This window comes from Mandrillus leucophaeus, unplaced genomic scaffold (genome assembly GCF_000951045.1).
Source record: "Mandrillus leucophaeus isolate KB7577 unplaced genomic scaffold, Mleu.le_1.0 Scaffold309, whole genome shotgun sequence".
In the NCBI taxonomy this organism is placed as follows: domain Eukaryota; kingdom Metazoa; phylum Chordata; class Mammalia; order Primates; family Cercopithecidae; genus Mandrillus; species Mandrillus leucophaeus.
This window is the reverse complement of record NW_012103243.1, coordinates 2,577,392-2,596,816: the sequence shown is the minus strand read 5'-3', so window position 1 is coordinate 2,596,816 and position 19,425 is coordinate 2,577,392. Positions and strand designations below refer to the sequence as shown.

General features: G+C 40.7%; 1 protein-coding gene across 2 annotated transcripts in view; it reads right to left on the bottom strand.

Moving 5' to 3' along the window:
* The window catches only part of ESRRG (estrogen-related receptor gamma), a 683,317-nt gene that overhangs the window by 637,893 nt on the left and 25,999 nt on the right, over positions 1-19,425 (bottom strand). The gene's annotated exons all lie outside the window — the stretch shown is intronic.

Genomic DNA, 19,425 nt, shown 5'->3' with positions numbered 1-19,425 from the left:
TTTTAGACAGTCCCTGGAAAGAATTTAGGGAAGCATTGTATGATAAGGTAGAACTTCATATATGGGGAGTGGGCTGGGTAAGCAGGTATACAATCGTAGTACTTGAAAAGCTACTGTAAACTTAATTATTATGACTTTATAGCTCTTATGAGTCTTTCTCTGCTATATTTTGAATTTTTGACTGTAAAGGTATTACAATTTCCATTTTGAAAGATAGGAAAGGACCCATAGGCAGGAGATATGTGATGTCATCTTGGAGCTGCTGCTACTGCTCTCTGTGTGACCTCTGGCAAATTATTTAACCATTCTGGGTCTCAGTTCCCTAATTGCACATGGAAGGGTTGAACCAATCTCCAAGGTCCCTCCAGTTCCAAGCTTACAAGTATGACACAGGATGTGAGAGAGAAGGAGAGAGAGACACAATACTCAGCCTGGAGTGAGACTGGTTTTTTTGAAGGATGTGAAAAAAAATGCTGGAGAGCTCAGATAAAATTAGTCAAGTTTATGTTTCTAATTCCTGTGTATAGTTAAAGGTAGCTCAGGAAAAAAAAAAAAAAAAAAGTCCATGCAAAAATATCTTCAACCCTACATTTTCCAGTGGGTCACACCTGTAATGTCAGCACTTTGGGAGGCCAAGGCAGGAGGACCGAGTCAACCCAGGATTTTGAGACCAGCCTAGGTGATGTAATGAGACCCCTGTCTCTACAAGAAATAGAAAAAATTAGCAGGGCATGGTGGCGTGTGCCTGTTGTCCCAGCTACTCAGAAAGCTGAGGCAAGAGGATTGCTTGAGGCCCAAAGTCAAGGCTGCAGTAAGCAGTGATTGCGCCACTGCACTCCGGTTGAGGTGACAGAGTAAGACCCCTGTCTCAAAAAACAAACAAACAAACATAAAAACCCTACACTTTACAAAACTGTCCTTGTTTATATGAGATAAATTATTATTATTGTATTTCTTATTAATAATAAAAATATTATTATTTGAGACAGGGTCTGGCTCTGTATTCCAGGCTGGAGTGCAGTGGCCTGATCATAGCTTGCTGTAACCTCAAACTCCTGGGCTCAAGCAATCCTCCTGCCTCAGACTCTGGGGTATCTAGGACTACTGGTACGTGCCACCATGCCCAGCTATTTTTTTACACTTTTTTGTAGAGATGAGGTCTTACTATGTTGTCCAGGCTGGTCTCAAACTCCTGGCCTCAGGCAATCCTCCTGCCTTCACCTCCAGAGTTGCTGGAATTACAGGCATAAGCCAATGCACCCAGACCCCAAGATGAAATTATCAACAACCATGTTTACCAGTATCCTACCATATCAGTCAAAATGTTATTAGTCATTATTCATGTGTGTCCAAAACTTTCTTTCTAACACTATCAAATTGTTGTGTAAACCTAATTTGATATGAATGGATCCAACCTATTTTGCCTGGATGTCTTCAACTCATGTGTAGCTTGAATTAAATCATGAAGAACAGAGGTCTACAGAGACTTGCGAGCTAGAATCAGAATGAGACTTTTTGTATGTTTCCTGTTTGTAACTGAGTAAGCCTGTGTTCTTTTCCTTATTTGTCCTCATGTATTGAACAATTACAACTCATTGACTTTCTCATCAGGTTTTTGTTGGGATAAAAGGAAGTAGTAGAAATGAGGCAGACTCTACCAAACAACAAAATATTATCATGTCAAGTGTGCCTCATCTTACATCTGAGTTGTATTTCTGAAAAGTTTACCAAGTTAGCAGAGCCTATAGAGACAAGATTTCAGGTCCCTTGGCTGAGAATCTGAGCTGATTTCTACACATCTTGCTAGTTATAAGATTTCACAAGGTCCTGTAGCTAGTGAAGGGCAGAGTTGAGATGGTTATACAAATTAACTGCCCTCTCCACAGACCATTCTCAAAAGACATGGTACAAACTCTGGGAAAGTAGGCAGCCAATCACACCTCACCCAGGACCAAATTCATTCAAACATCTGTTTAAAATAGAAATGTATATCAAGCCTTTGACAAGAAAACAGTTTCACATGAGGCAAATTCCTTAACCGGGTTTCATTATAGCTGTAGGGATCCATGGATGAATTAAGAAACTCTTGAAGTTGTGGGCAAAGTGTGTGTGTGTGTGTGTGTGTGTGTGTGTGTATGTGTGTGTGTATTGTTCTCAAGAAAAGATCCATAACTTTTGTCGCATTCTCAGAAGGGTGCATGACCCCAGAAAGGTTAAGAACCACTGATGTAAGAATCATTTATTTAAAAACTGAACTTAAAAAAAATAACACATTCATTTAAGCCAAATGTCATCATGGCCACAACATAGATAGTGTATAATAATCACCAGTATTCAGAATGATGGCCTTGAGACACAATAAAAGGCTCAGTCATCAAAGACATTTATTTTCAAGGTATTTTACTTAACTGACATGGGAAAATGAACGAGTCTTTTAGAAAGATTTGAATATTGATTTAAAATGAGGTTTCTGCTTTTGCTTAAGCCAGTTGGGCAAGTCTCTGTGTGCTAAGCAAGGTGGATTAGTGTAGAAAAATATGCATTGTTTCAGAAAGCACAGTTAGGAGTCCACTGCAGTTGCTGAGGTGGCAAAGAATGGGGGACTGATGCTGGACCATGGCAGTGGGGAGGGAGGAGGAACTGGAGGGATATTTGGCAGGAAACTGAAATCAACAGACTTAAATGTCTGGCTTGGGCAACTGAACTAAAGTGGTAGGATATTAAAGAGATACAAATAAAGGTTTTGGTAAGAAAATAATGAATTTGGTTTAAAATGTTAGATTTAAAGGCCTTTGGAACAACCAGATTCCACTGGTCTTGGGAAAGATTTAGAAGAGATTTATGAAGCATGGTGGCACATGCCTGTAGTCCCAGCTACTTGGGAGGATGACTGCGGCCCAGAAGTTTGAGGCTACAGTGCACCCTGATCACACCTGTGAATAGCCAGTGCATGCCAGCCTGGGCGACACTGCAAGACTCTGTGTCCACATTTTAAAACATATTTTTTTTAAAGAAGACATTTGTGACTGAAGACATTTATTTGGGAATCATTAGTAAATTAGTGATGGCTTAAGCTGGTAATAAAAGTGGGAAAAACTTATAACTGTAGATGACTTACGAGAGTCTGAAATAAAGCTGCATGTATTTGAATAAGTCCTTATTTTTAAAATATGAAATTATATAACACCCAAGGAAAAATAGTGTTGGTGACTTTAAATATTTATAGACAACTGTATTTCTACCATACATTTCTGAAAAAAAACTATCCACCTCAGAATTTTATTTTACATTGTGAGTTTTCTGGAGTTCTTGCATTTCAAGACTCAATTTTCCATTTGAGATAGCGCATTCACTGCCTGGTTTTACAAGGGAGAAAGTTTTCCTTGGCAACCAGGTTCAACTGGAAAAAATAATCAAGATGTCACCTGATGCCACAAGCTACCAACTACGTTCTCAGCTATGCAGACCTGCCAGTTGCTGAACCAGCAGATGAAACTCGGCGTCATGGAAAGAACACTAAACTTAGAACAGTTGAGTGGGAGTCTCATTTCTGCCTCTTACTGTGTTTGCGACCCTGGGCAAGTCATTCATCTTCCCAGAATCTGGATTTCCTCTTTAATAACTGCCCTAGCATCCTCCAACAATCCTCAGGTAACAATCCTTAGAGCACTGGTGTTTAGGAGATTGCTAAAGAGGTGGATTGACTGAACACAATCACATGTTTCAAAAGCCACTTCCTCCAGGATGACGCCTCCCGCTGCCCTCCCCATGACAGCCCACTATGGTTGATCTCTCCTTCCTCTCAACTTCCATCCACACACTGGTGTCGTGGTATTTATGCTTTAATTATTATTAACATGTCTATCTTTGCTGCCTTTTGTGTAAAAAATGTTTTAGTTATTTTTTTTAAATTCCTAGTGCCTAACACACAGTAGGTGCTCCATAAATGCTAAATGAATAAACAATGATCAAGGAGAACATTTGCCTACATCTGTTTCAATTCTCTGAAAATGCTTAAGATGAACTGGAAAATGGAAAAAACCTGGGCTAGCCTTACCGTTAGGCTATAGGCTACATACAGATGCTTTGCTTAGAAGGCACCTTTCCAGCCTGGGCAACATGGTAAAATCCCATCTCTACAAACATTTTAAAAATGAACTGGGTGTCGTGTTGTGAACCTGTAGTCCCAGCTACTCAAGAGGCTGAGGTGGGAGGATCAGGATTGTGAATAGGGCTGAAGTTTTGGATTCCTGTCCAGAACATGAGAGTTCTTTACACTTTCACAGACTCATAAACTTATCCCTTTTCCTTCAACCCACGAGGATGAGGCTGCAGTGAGCCCTGATCTCACCACTGCACTCCACCCTGTCTAAAAATTTTTAAAAAGGCACCTCTCTATTATAAAACTCCTACATTTACTGTTTACTCTGCTACCTTATGTGTACAGCTCTTGTGGGGAATAAAGACTGTCATTTCCTAGTCAGATTTAAAACTCAGAGGCTGCCTTTATGGGCAAGAAAATAACACTGACTTCATTTGACACTGATATGTAAATGCTTAATACCAGGTTTTGCCAGAAAGCTAAGAAAAAGAAAATGATGGTAGGAGAAGCCACTGTAAACCTAAAGGAGGGCTGCACAACCAAATGTCCTGTTTCCAAATTCCTGAGGAATTTTCCTAAGAGCTCAATGATCGTGTATTTCACTTTCAAAATGGAAATTTTACAATATTTAAGTATCAGGGTTCTTGGGAAAGTTAAATGAGGTAATGCATGTGATGGCATAATCCCTTGTCAAAGTAGGCAGCTGATAAAAAGCAATTCTCCTCCCTCTCTTCCTTTCTTTCTTCCTAACTGCTTACCTTCCCATAAGAAAAGAATCAAGTTCATCGATTTGCAACCATGATCAACCTGTAAGTATTTCTTTTGGCCAGGCTGCTTAAAAAAAAAAAAAAAAAAAAAAGATGATCACAGGGATTAATTTATGACTGTGGTTCCTAAACTTTGCCACACATTGGAATCACTTGGATAGCTTTTTAAAATCCTAATGCCCCAGTCACACCCCATAGCAATTAGTCAAACAACTGAGGGTGGGAACCAGGCAACAGTATTGCTTTACAATCCTCAAGTGATTCTGGTGTGCTCCAAAGTTTGAGACTCACTGGCAAGTGTAGGGAAATGGGCCTGTGGCCAGTTAATTTCATGGACTGGAGCCTGTTGCAAATAGGACTGAAGTTTTGGATTCTTGTCGAGAACATGACAGTTCTTTACACTTTCACAGACTCATAAAGCTTATCCCTTCTCCTTCAACCCTCCATCGGCAAGCTCTTTATAAACGAACCCTAGACAGAGTCATAACAGTGGATTGACTCTCTGAGTACCAGAAAGCAAATGAAAAAGTACATCATAAAACACTTATATTTGTAGTATTTTACCATTTAGAAAGTGCTTTAACACCTGATTTTATTTACTCTTTACAACAAGCCTGCATAGCTGGCTTTATTATTATGCCCAATTCATAGATGATAAAGCCAAAAAGAAAGCTTAGCTTGCTCGGGGACAAAGTGGCACATGCCAGTCTCATACTGAGGTCCCGGGTTCCAGAATCGATGCTCTTCCTGGAGCATTCTGCCTCAGAAGCCCCACTGATGATGGGCAAGTAGGAGCGTATCCACATTTGAAGGTTGCTACAGAGTTACGGTCTAGCTGCTCTATCAGATTAGGAAGGAAAACAGGAAGAAAGGGAGGGTAGAAGGGAGGGAGGGAAATACTGTTCACTATGTTTTGAGTTAAACAGGTTCCTTTCCAGCAGGCTTTTTCAAATTATTTAATGTGCCTACAATCATTGTAAGTTTCCAAAACTTATTATTTCCAACGTGATTGAATGGTGAAATCATTTTTAGTTCAGGTTTTCTCAGGACTAACGTCCCATGGAATGTGATTTGATATATGTTGCCATGGTTTTCCTCAGCTCCTTCAAGACTTTGTTAAAGTAGCACCCTCTTAGGCAGGGCCACCTATGTCACCTGATTTGAAACAGAAACATCACCTCGCCCGCAGCTCAGTCCTCACCTACTTTCCTGTTTTATTCTTTTTCCCCATAGCCCTTAACACCTTCTAATACACTTCATAGTTTACTTATTTATTTTGTTTACTGTCTCGTCTTCTATGTCTGTAAGCTCTATGAGGGCATTCTTCAGGTATTTGTTTTTACATGGTGATATCTCCAGAACCAAGAAAAGTGCCTGGCACAGAGTAGGTGTTCAATAAACATGGGGTCTTAATGAATGACTGGCTAACAAGAAATGTGCCAAGAAAGAAATGCAAATGAAGGCATCTTCTCCACAGTTAGTGACCCTTTGAGAGTATGTTTGCTAATCCTACTTATCCCTCATGACAAGCTAATGAAGTGGATATTATTCCTAACTTATAGAAAAATAAAGTGAGAATAACAGCAATTAGATCTGTGAGCAGAGCAAAAAAAAAGTTAAGTAAAAACATTGTTAAATTAGAATTAATTCTTTTTAATTTTCTGGGTAATTATTGTGGGATAAAGCACATGTGGTAGATATTTCCAACAGTATCTGTGAAATCAAATATAATATGGATAGCCATGAATTGTACCAAGGACCAATACATTAGCCCAGGAAGCTATTTTCTAGCCACCAACACAAGACCAGGCTGAGATATAAAATTCCAGAAAATCTCTGGTGCAAAAATGTTTGTCATTGCCTGGATTCAGATTCTCCATCAGTGAAATCATGATCCTGAGAAACATTCTCTAGAGTTCTAACGGCAGCCAGCCTGTAACACAGGTGTTGGTTGGATCCTCCCCACAATTGTACAAGAGCTCCACTATACAGTAACAATGGTTTGCATCCAGGTAGAGCTTTTCTCTGTAAAGGTCAAAGTGCTGTGAACAATTCAAACATAAGCAGGGATGACGATGGCCCATCAAGCTCAGAAAATGACCCAGTTGACCAATTCCTCTCCAAACACAGAGAATAACAATGAAGTGGAGAATCCATAGTAATAATATTGGATGAATGCTCTGTTCTTGTACATTTTCTTTTTATCCAGAAAAAAAAACGCATTTGGGAAGTCAGTTATTTAGTAATGAAGGTGGTATTTATTAAACATACCAGAAACTGCAAATCCAAATAAGTATTTCCCTTCAAAATAGTCACTTGGGGAAGCTATGTAATTACTTTAGTGATCCTGAGATTGCTCTAGACATTCTGGGAATTTCTCTTTTAAAATCACCTTCATAGATGGTTTAGGACTCATACAGAAAACCAGTATCATTTCTTTAAGGCTGTACTTTATATGACAAAAATACATTTCATTTCCAAGTGAACTTGAGTGGTCAATATAGTCAAGATATCTGGTTAAAAGCACAGCATGCCAGGCTGACCCTAACACTTTATAATAGGTCAGGGCTGGAAATGGGAGTTTGTCTTTGAATAGTGGATCACCCCAGGTGATTCCGGTGCATCCAGTTTTCCTCATGAACTGTGGGTTACAGTGCCTTGCTGGAGGATAGGGTTGGAGTCTAAACCTTATTCTGAGCCAGTTAGTTGTATTAGCCAATTCCCACATTGTTGTAAATACCTGACACTGAGTAATTTATAAAGAAAAGAGGTTTAATTTTGGCTCGCAGTTCTGCAGACTGTACATGAAGCATAGCGCTGGCACCTGCTTCTGGTGAGGCCACAGGAAACTTACAGTCATGGTGGAAGGTGAAGCGTGAGCCAACACATCACATGGCGAGAGTGGGAGCAAGAGAGAGAGGTGGAAGGTGCCACTCTCTTTTAAACAAGCAGATCTTGGGTGAACTCAGAGTGAGAACTTACTCATTACCCCAAGGATGGCACAAAGCCACTCATAAAGAATCTGCCCCCATGATCCAAACACCTCCAGCCTTAGGGGTTACATTTCAACAGGAGATTTGGAGGGGACAGACATTCAAACCATATCATTAGTCTTCCTCTACTTTATGGCCACAAAGCCTGAACCTCTAACATCTAATCATTCATTCACTGGCATAACATCTTTGGAGCCTCTATGAGACACACCCTCTTTCTTGCTGGGTTCTTTTGGCCAACTTCATGACTTGAACCTTTTCCTTGAAGACAGTCCAAAAGAGAATAAGGAGCACACAGTCTGGAATAAAACTGCCTGCCGTCAAACCCTTCCTGACCACCTAATCAGGTAACCTAAGGCAAGTTACTTAATCTGTCTGTGCCTCAGTTTTCCCCATCTGTGAAATGTAGCTAATACCTCCTAGGGATGCTGATAGGATTCAGTGAGATAATGTATATGCAATGTTTAGCACAGTGATCATAGCTTTCAACTAATATTAGTCATTATTTTTGAAACATGTTAATGATTCTTAAATCATTAATTCTAGATCTGAAATCTCAGCCTCTTTCCTTACCATTAGTACATAGATGCCCATGAGCATTTCAAACTGACAAGATAGAAAATTGAATTAATTATTGGCCCAACTTCCTAAATGGTTCTAGCTCCTTGGCTCCAAGTCTTGGCTGAAGGTATCATTATCTGTAGGATGTTTCCAAACCAAATCTATCTCAGATTTTTTCTCCTACCTCACTCTACCCCCCACATCAGCAAACACACACACCCACATGCACATTCATTTAGTTATAAAGTCATGTAGATTCTACCTCGACAAGTTTTCTTTCCATTCTTGTGTGTGTATGTGTTTGTGTTTTAAAACAAAATTTTATTTTATTTATTTATTTATTTTATTTTATTTTATTTTATTTTATTTTTTATTACTTTTTTTTTTCTTTTTTTGAGACGGAGTTTCACTCTTGTTGCCCAGGCTGAAGTGCAATGGCATGGTCTTGGCTCACCGCAACCTCTGCCACCCGAGTTCAAGCGATTCTCCTGCCTCAGCCTCCCGAGTAGCTGGGAGTACAGGCATGCACCACCATGCCTGGCTAATTTTGTATTTTTAGTAGAGATAGGGTTTCTCCATGTTAGTTAGACTGGTCTCGAACCCCCAACCTCAGGTGATCCCCCCGACTCAGCCTCCCAAAGTGCTGGGATTACAGGCGTGAGCCACCGTGCCTGGCCTAAACCAATGTTTTAAAAGAAATTACTACATTCCAGATTTAAATACTGCACATGCATCAATTTATAGAAATCTTTTAACAACCATTTGCAATAGGTGTTGTTACACCCGTTTTTAAATCTGTGAAAACAGAGGCACAAAGTGGTTAGGAAACTTGCTGGACAATCAGCAAGTAAGTGTGGGAACTGGGAGTCAATCCCAGCAGCATGGCCCAGAGCTATGCTGCTCACCACCATACATCTTTGCTGCTATTATTTTTAAAATAATAATAATTAAAATGCGTTATCAATACAACATACTCTCATGATAATCTTATGAAGTACATGCTGTTAAAACTCCTCTTTTACAGATGAGGGAGTTGAAACCCTTAGTGTATGAGTTGCTACTTCTCTAATTTGGGTCTCCATTGTGTACTGCCTAGGCTAATGAAATTACCCTCCCAAGTCTTCTCTAAACCTCACTGTGCACGCTTTTAAAAAGTTAAAATTTTTCCAATTACTTTACACTCAGACTTCTGAATAATCTTCCCCAAAGCCTGGTTTTTGTCCTTCATTTATTCTTTAACATATATTTATTAAAAGGTATATTCCAAGCAATGTTTTTCTAATCCATCATTCACAGGTAAATCTGACATGGCCCTAGCCTACAACAAGCTCTTACTCTTTGGGACAGACTGGCACATAAACATAATTTCTATACATTGTAAAATGTGTCCTGTAGAGGTACACAGAAAAAGACCTCTAAGGTGGCATGTGTAGGTAGCTGGGAAGAATGGGTCAAAGAAGGCTAAGCACAAGCTGAGAAGCTTATACAGGCAGCCAGGCAGCTGATGGGGGAGAGAGAAGGAGAATAAAGAAGAGAGGGCCTGCTTGGCAGAGGGGAAATATGAACAAATGCACAGAGACCTCTGTGAGCAGGAGACTGCAAATCATACTGTCAAATCATTCTGTCATTCTGCGTCAAAGGGAAGGGGCTTAGCGACCCAGTCTGGAAGGCTTGGATTGGAGATTTGTCTTGAAGCTTGGTTTATAGAAAGCACACAGTTTTTACATGTTTATTCTGTTCATTGGAGCTTGCTTGCAGGGAGTGGAAGTTGATTGAGAGTAGAGAACGGAAGCCTCCTCCCTCAGTCAACCTTGGCATTACCACTAGTACAGCTGGAAGATGACGTGTGAGGCAGACAGTGAGGAGAAAGAGGGTTTCCCAGACAGCTCAGGGAGTCTAGACTTCCTGCTCAATGAGCAACAGTTAAAAGATTTTAGGCCGGGCACCATGGCTCACACCTGTAATCCCAGCACTTTGGGAGGCCAAGGTAGGAGGATCACTTGAGGTCAGGGGTTTGAGACCAGCCTGAGCAACACAACAATACCTCATCTCTACTAAAAAAAAAAAAAAATCAAAAAAAGGTCAACCAAGCATGGTGGCATGTGCTTGTGGTCCCAGCTACTTGGGAGGCTGAGGAGGGAGGATCATTTCAGCCTGGGCGTTTGAGGCTGCAGTGAGCTATGACTGTGCCACTGTATTCCAGCCTTGGTGACAGAGCAAGACTCTACCTCCAAAAAATAAATAAATAATTAATTAATTAAAAGAATTTTTTAAAGGGAATCATATGACTGTACTTATGTTAATGAATAGAATATTCAGACGACGAATGCCCCACCAAGCCTCATAATTCTAAATGCCCAAAGAAGGAATCAAGCATTAAGGCCCTGAAGTGCCAGCATATTTTCTCTGTTTGAGAAACAGCAAGCAGACTCAAGTGGCTGAAGTAGAATCCAAGGTAGGACAGGGTGGGGTGCTGGAAATAGTAGGGGAAAATATCAGAGAGATGGGAGCCATTGGAAGGTCCTGATGGCAGGATCAACCTCACTTGGCTTATTATGAAAAGAAGCACTGTTTGCTCTGACCCTTGATATCACATAAAGATACATAACTGTTCCTAGAACAAGGCTTGGCACCCAAAACATCCTCTAATGCTGCTCTTCCCTCAGCACCTATTCCTTGTTAAGCTTCACAAATTCATACTTCTGTTCTTCCACCTTTGACTCAAGAAGAAAATGACCTAAGTCAAAGATGTGACTGTCTTTGTGTCTCTTGTAGCCCCTGTGAACAGTGTGGGTGTGGACAGCACCTTGTTGAGCTACTCAAGGACAGCGCTGGTACCTCTTGAGTTCTTAATTGTGGAAGATGCTGGAAGCTATTGTTTAAAACATAAATGAAATGGGAAAGGAGCAAATAGTAAGCCACCATCAACTTGCGGTCAGCATGGTAAAGTGGAAAAGCTCATGAAGCCTGGATTCAGAAAGCCTGGCTTATAGACATGGCTCTGTCATTCACCAGCTGAGTGGCCTTAGGTAATTAATTCAACTCTCTGAGTTTCATTCCCTCAACTATGCAGTGAAGATCATTCCTGCCTCAGTAATGAGGTGGGATATACAAATGAAATCAAATGAATGAAAGCACTTTTTAAATGATGATAGGGGAAATGAGAGTGAGATATCCTCATCTTATCAGTTGACTGGTGCCCAAGCAATGTCTTGAAGTCACAGAACTGGAATGTAGGCAGGAAAGGGTCTAGCGAATCAAGTATTGGGTAGCACAGGGCATTGGGCTTTAAGTAAAAAGAGGTGGAAAGAAACAGTGACTTTATCCTGTGAGGAGCAGCCACAGTTTTTCCATTCATAATAGATTTTATATCCAATAGTTTTTAGTTGACAAAAAAAAAATTTATAAACTCTATGGTTTCAGATGTATCATAACACTCTTCCTTAGGGATGCAGCTTCCATTGTGAGTAACAAATCTTGGGGAAAGTTCACATGACAGTTCATCTCTAGGAAAGAGCGTTTGAATGATCATGGTTAATCATGTTCTGTGTGAATTCAGTTGGACAGTTAATTTCAAGATTCCAACTACTTCCTATACACTGTGACCCTCTCTTTCCCAAAGAGGACTCCACCAAAACCACATTCAAATTTAGCTCAATTTGAGGCATGACATCTATCCGGACTCCTAGTCAGGGATAATCCAAGAAGGCTAATATTATGTGATGATCACCCTTCCTTTGGTCTTGTGGTGACTGATATCCTAACTTCAATAACTAAACTCCTTACTTCTGTATCAAATCCCCATTTAGTTCTAGGCATAATCCTAATAATCAATTTTGAAAAACAGTTATATGTTACAATCTTAGTGTGATTCAGGCATGTGCTAAGTCCTTTATTATTTTTAACATCACAATAATCCTACAAGGTAGGCATTGTCTTCTAATAGACTTTGCAGAGGTTGGAGTTCAAAGAAATGAAATACTTGCTCAGGGGCCTGTGTTAGTAACTGGGGAAATCAGGATTTGGATTGAGCTGTTCATCTCCCCAGTCTTAGTCAGAACAGTCCGAGGGCTCAAACCTGGCTCCTGAACACTGACCCTGTGTCTGGGTCCTCTCTAAAGTCTTCCTGTCTTTGTGGCCTCCCCTGGACTCCCTGGCTGGCTGGAATTGCCACCACTTACCACTTGCTGGATTTCCCCGATGCCGACTCCTGCAAGAGCACCCGCCTGTCTCCATGGTAACAGATCCTGCATACTATTCTCCTACTTAGATTTTCCTCCACCATTCTGCACCTGGACAATCAGCCTAGCACCTGCCCCATTCTAGTAGCCATCTCTAAGTCTCAAGTCTCAGTTTTTTCCAGCCTGTGATTTCCAAGCATGTGAAGTTGGCTGTGTGACCTTGGAGTCTGCTAGGCGTAAATGTTAGAGGCCATGACATAGATGCCAACAAAAATGCTCATCTTCAGCCTACTTCACTTTCTAGGTAAACGGCATAAACCTTGAAACTGTGTAATTATCACTTTAAAAACTAAATTAGAGTGACCAAATTCAGACTGTGATGAATTCAGTTGTTTGTATAGAAGTTAAATATTAATGCAACATCCCAAAATTGGCAGCCACAATGATACATTTAATTGCCATAAATAAAAAAAGTTCTTTCTTCCAAAAATGAAAAAGAATAAAATGCTGAGATAAGGTTGATGTCTTTAAATGCAGTAGTCTCTAAGTGATAGATTTCAAGCAGTGTTTAAGGAAGGGAATCATTGTTTTTGTAAGTAATGGTACTTAAAGTCTCAATACATAATCCAGAGAAAAAAGCAGCATCTCTGACTAAATGGCAACATGAATGAAGGTCAGACCTCTTCTAGGTTGTCCCTCTCTGTTCCACACTCACATACACACACACACACACACACACACACAGACACACACACACAACCTGGTCTCAGCCTTTTTATTTTTTAAGCGATTCTATGACTAATCCCTGAAAGTATTTAGTTCAGTGTGAATTGAGATGACAGGGTTGTAAAAGACTGATGGTTTTACTTTAGGTACTGGATATGAAGGAAGAAGAAAAGCTCTGAGCTGTTTTGCACGAAGAACCTCATGGATCACGAGGGATTTTTTGAAACGGAAATTCCCTTAGCATTCTTCTTCCCTATCCTGTTACACCCTGCTTGACCAACCTGAAGTTCTGCTGACATGGGGATCCTTAGCTTTGAATTTTGCCTCCTTTCTGCTGTGACCAACCCTCAACTCTATCTCCAGCCTCTCTGCCTGTAACCTTGACAACCTCCTTTGGGTGACTTTGAATTGTGACAAAGTCACTCCTGTCACTCTAAAGTGGGCATCGCCATAAAAATTCTTCAAGGCAAACAATAGATTCTGCCTCATTTTATACTTTCACCAAGCTCTGCATGTCCACGATGATTTAAAAGTCGGTCTCCCGCCTCTCCCTTTCAGTTCATCACCTACCTGGAACAAAAAGTCCTTTAAACCAGAACGACTAAGACAGTTTTAATAGATCTGGATGTATGGATTAGATTGATCATTGTTCATATGTTCATCTGTTTTGCAAGCTAAGCAGAGATATTACAGCAGAACTCAAACTGATTAATCTGAATATCCTCTGGCTGATATTAATAGCCTGGCTTAATCTTAAAATTTGAAAGAAAAAAAGTGAAATTTGCCAATCTGTTACGTTACATCCTTCGGACACTTGGATAAGATTCCCTTTCTAATGTTCACTAGATTCTGCATGATTCCAACTTTTCTGTTTTGGATTAACTGTGTAGTGCACGTTAATTTTATTACTGATGACTTTACCCAGCGTTCAGGCGACAACAATAATTTATTCATGGGTGAATCAAATGTCAATGCTTCCCTGATAGAGTCCTGTGTGATTTCTAGTTATGTCTTTTTACTTGGAAGCTAAAACTTACTGCACTTTTTTCCCCTTGGGGTTAGTTTGCAAAGTTTGTTTTATTAGGCAACAGACATAGGAAAAGGTATCAGTTCTTCTTAATAGTTGCATTTAAATGCATATATGAACATTTCATTGTGGGTAGTTGGGACTGAAAGTTCACAAGGAAGTTACCTATTAGATATATGGTCTGTTTCATTGCCCAAACTTAATGCTGAAATGTATGAAAAACTCTTCTAAAATTCAGTCTGAGCTACTTATGCACAAGGGCCATAGGATTGGCCTCCATACAATTATTTAAGGTGTTATAAAGAGAGTATTTTCCATCTTTCTTATGCTTGGAAATAGTTAGGTTTTATGACTGCTGAGTCAGAGCCAAAAAATATAATTTTATGCCATAAAATACAACCTTTTCCTTTGGCTGTGGAAATTTATATGTACATATTTATGTGCATATATAGATAAAAATCTTCATAAACAGAGTAGCCCATTTGAGATGAACTCTATTTAAAGCATGTCATTCCTGACTCTGATGATATTACTGCTATGTTTAAAAAAAAAAAAAAGTGCCTCTCCATAACCTACCAAATTAAAAACAAATACGCTAAACTGGTATTCAAGTCTCTACCCAGTTTTCCAAACATTTTTCCTGCTTTTTCTCCTAATTCTTGACGACACAAACTCTTAGCTCGCCAAAAGAGACCAGATACAGTTGCCACTTGCTGAAACATTTGATTCTGTCTCAAACTCCACCACTATTTCCACTTGTCAAAATGTTAGTCATCCTTCAAATATCTTCCTAAATGCTACCTCCTTTAGTCATTCCCCATCTCCTCCTATAAATTGTTCTCTACAACTTGGGCTCCCATCCTTCTTTGCAGCTCTCTGATGGTATTTGCCGCAACTCTGCTTGCTGTATCCTTGTGGGTATCATTTTCTTGTTATTCTTCCCTTGACCCCATTAGTCCATACAATCTTCGAGGATAGGAATGTGATATAGTTTGGATGCTTGTCCCCACCCAAATATCATGTTGAAATGTAATCTCCAGTGTCGGAGGTGAAGTTTGGTGTGAGGTGATTGGATCATGGGGGCAAAATTCTCATGAATGGTTTAGCACTATCCCCTTGGTGCTGTCTTTGTGATAGTTCTCACAAGACCTGGTCGTTTAAAAGTGTGTGGCGCCTTCCTTCCCTCCCTCTTTCTCTCTCTCTTGCTTCTGCTTTCACCATGTGATGTGCCTATTCCCTCTACTCCTTCTGACATGATTGTAAGTTTCCTGAGACCTCTCCAGAAGCCAAGCAGATAGCCAGCACCAGGCTTCCCGCAAAGCCTGCAGAACCATGAGCCAAGTAAACCACCTTTCTTTATAAATTACCCAGTGTCGGGTATTTCTTTACAGCAATGCAGGGACGGCCTAACACAGGATATGTCCTGCTCATCTTTGCAGAGTTCAGCATCTAACCCAAACTCACATAAAATAGCTGCACCAGAGAGAAATAAAACAAAACTGTTATGTTAAATGGATCTTTAAAAAATCATTACAATAACATCTTTACAACAGATTGCATGGGCACATGTGTTGAAACTGTGGTATTTGATAGCCCATGCACAAAAATGTAATGGGACGGCCTAAAAGCTATGGGCTTTACCCATCTGAGGGATTTTGGACAACACCAAATATATGAGGGCAGAGTATCAGCTGGTTTTCCCACCAAGGTGCTCAGGCATAAATCTGTATAAATCAGTAAAGAAAATATTCTAAGAGAACTTCATGGATTAGAATGGGAATAGAAGCTTCCTTCCATTTAAACACTGTGTAAGCCCACTTTACATGGAAATTGAGCAAAAACACAAAAGAGATGGACTACTACAAACTCTTTTCCATATACTTTTTCACATCACCCACAGACCCAGATCCAGAAACCATCTTAAGCCCGAGCAAGCAGTAAAAGGCAAAGTCCCTTTTCTAATGACCAAACGCATTCCCATGTGTTTGCCTGCTAATGTTCTGGGCTGAGCTAAATGAATCACCCAGTAGCTGTGCAGATATCATTAAAGGAGCCCAGGAGATAGCAAACATTCTCCACTTTCAAAGGTAGTGGAGGGGACTATTCTCAACTACGTACTTTCCTAAACCATACATTTCCCCCTACCATAAAATGCACTCCTGCCCCAGGGATTAGTGGGAGGTGAAGGGGTAGCCTTCACCTACCCCACCTGCTCTCATCACTAAGGGAGCCAAGTACTCCAGATGGAAGGAAATCTCAAGGCATCCAATAGTCAAGAACAAAATCTGGGGAATGAAATAGGCGAATGTGGCAAACTTATAAAACACGAATGGAAAAGAAAGCAAAAAACCCTAAGAGGCTAGGGGCAAAATGGCCACAGTTCATGATTAGCTCTGGTGTTAGTGAATTCTAAGAGGTTTTAATTTCTGGCTTCCAGAATACACCTTATCTTTAAAGGGTCTTTAAGTTGGAGTAGGTGAGCCCTAGCCTCCTTAAGGGGTAAATCATCCCTGTTTATTCAGCTTCTAATTCTAAGCCCGTCTGGCTTGCTTTGTTACTAAGGAGAATGCCTTCCTGAAGTCCACGTGTCAGCCTTCTTTTCATCATCTGGAATACAGTTACCAAACACACAGTGCCCAGGCTGCCAGCCCTACTCAGCCTTGGCACCTGTGGAAAACATTACCGATCAATCACAACATCCTTTCATGCACACGCTAAACATGGCCTCAGAATTGTTCTCAGTGCAGCACTCTGAAAAGCAATGACCAGTTAGCCAGAGTGAGATGAAACCACTCTACCATTCCCGTGCTATGGCAATCCCTTTAAATCACCTAAAATTGCTTTTTGGGCTTCCAAAATTGGACTACTTCTCACCACTTTATCCTCCTGAAACACAGATCTTCAGCTTGCTCACAACCATAGCAAACCATTGCCTGTTTGCCTCTTTCTTGATGTGTAAGGCCATTCTTGCATTCCTATAAAGAAATACCTGAGGCTGGATAATTTACAAAGAAAAGACGTTTACTTGGCTCACAGTTCTGAAGGCTTTACAGGAAGCATGTTGGCAACTGCTTGGCTTCTAGGGAAGCCTTAAGAAGCTTACAATCATGGCGAAAGGCAAAGGGGGAGCAGGAACATCATATGATGAAAACAGGAGCAGGCAAGAGAGAACACTTTGAAACAACCAGATCTCACAAGAACTCACTCACTATCATAGGATAGCACCAAGGCATGAGGGATCTGCCCCCATGATCTAAACACCTCCCACCTCCAGCATTGGGGATTACATTTCAACATAGATTTGGGCAGGGACAAATATCGAAACTATACTGCTTGATATCATCCTCCCAACCTGGCTTATTATATTGCTGACCACAGGGAATCACTGACTCTAATTTTTGCTGTGTCTTTTCAGTTTCCAAGCCATTGCATGTATCTGATCTTGAATTTTACCCAATTGACTCTTGGCTTTAATTTCCTACCAGTCAGCCCTGCTTCTACCAAAGTTTTATCATGAATGCAACTCAGTGTCAGTGAGTGTTCCAGAAGAGGTTTCATGTTTTTAATTGTTTGCTCCAAGGGTGCACCCTTACAAGAAAATGTCCTCAGGCAAGGTCCTCAGTCAAGAAATAGAATAGGGGTCAGTCACTGGGGACCAGGAGCCCAAGATGCCATCAGATGTTCACTGAAATTGCCCCAGGGCCCCCCTTACTACCTCGTCCAACACATACCTTGAGAGCTATTAAGTCCCCAGGGCAGGTGTAAGCTTAGGAGCTCACCATACCCCTCTCACACATGGGATGTGACTGCACTATTTCATCACCTAAATCCTCTCAGCACCCAGCTCACCCAAACAAAAGGTCAGCATTTTGACGCACCACTGTTAAAAGGTCACTGAGTCCTGCAGGAGACTATAAAATAGGGTGGACTATCCAGCTGAAGTTAACAAATGGACCATTCTGACAGGGATTCACACGATTTCAAAATGTATGTACAGATTAGTCCATGGCATTCAAAACTATGGGAACAATATGAGTGAGCCAAAGAAGAAAGTCATCTTCACAAAGTTCAAAAGACTTCATAAACTTCAGAAACTTCTCAAGGAAAAAGTTTTTTTGTAAGATTTCTCTGGATTAAAATTTCTTATGTCTCCCCCACCCCACTGTGAAACCACAGAGGTTCCTGAACCATCTCCCACATTTTCAGCTGCTGGCTGTCAGTAGGCATTCATGCCACCAATATCTCCCTGGGAGAGTGGTATTTGGAAGGGTTCTGATAGTCACTGTGAAAAATTAAAGATGGTCACAAACTGTGTGCTCTTCCTCTCAGTGAGAAGACTACAGACTCACCCATTGAATATGAGCTATGAGAATTCAGCAGAGTGACATCTGGGACTTCCAAGGCTCACTCTTAAGAAACTTTGCCACTTGCATCCAGATCTCTTGAAATATTCTCTCTCAGAACATTCCCTCTTGAAATTTGGCCAGTGCCACAGGGAGAAGTCATATGGAGGTACTCAGGTTGACAGCCCCACCTGAGCTCCAAGATAATGGCCAGCCCTGTGAGTGATCCATTTGAACATACAACCCATTCAAGTCTTCAGATAAGTATAGTCCTGCACCTGCCTGGAAGCACAGAAGAGAACCCAGGCAAGAACTATCCAGCCAAACACTTCCCAAATTTCTGATCCACAAAACCATTAGCAAAATAAAATGTTTAAGCCACAAAGTTTTGGGGTGAGTTTTCACATAGCCGTGTATAACTACAGCAGAATTTGTTATCGAAAGGGATTCTGTCATAAAAATCTACAACGATGGCTTTGGGACCAAGTGGCAAGCTCTTGAGGAGACAGATATGAAAGCTATAAGGCTTTCAAGGAGATAAGAACTTGAAAGAGGGAGGGACCTATATGTGGGTGCTGGAGAAAGGGCACCTGAATTAAATACTGGCCAACAGTTAGCAAAACTGTTGCCTACAGTAATGTAGAAAAGAGAAGAGACAGTGTACCTAAAGATCTTCAGGATCTGACTAAGATTTCCAGGCAGAATGTTGAAAGTGCTTTTTGTAG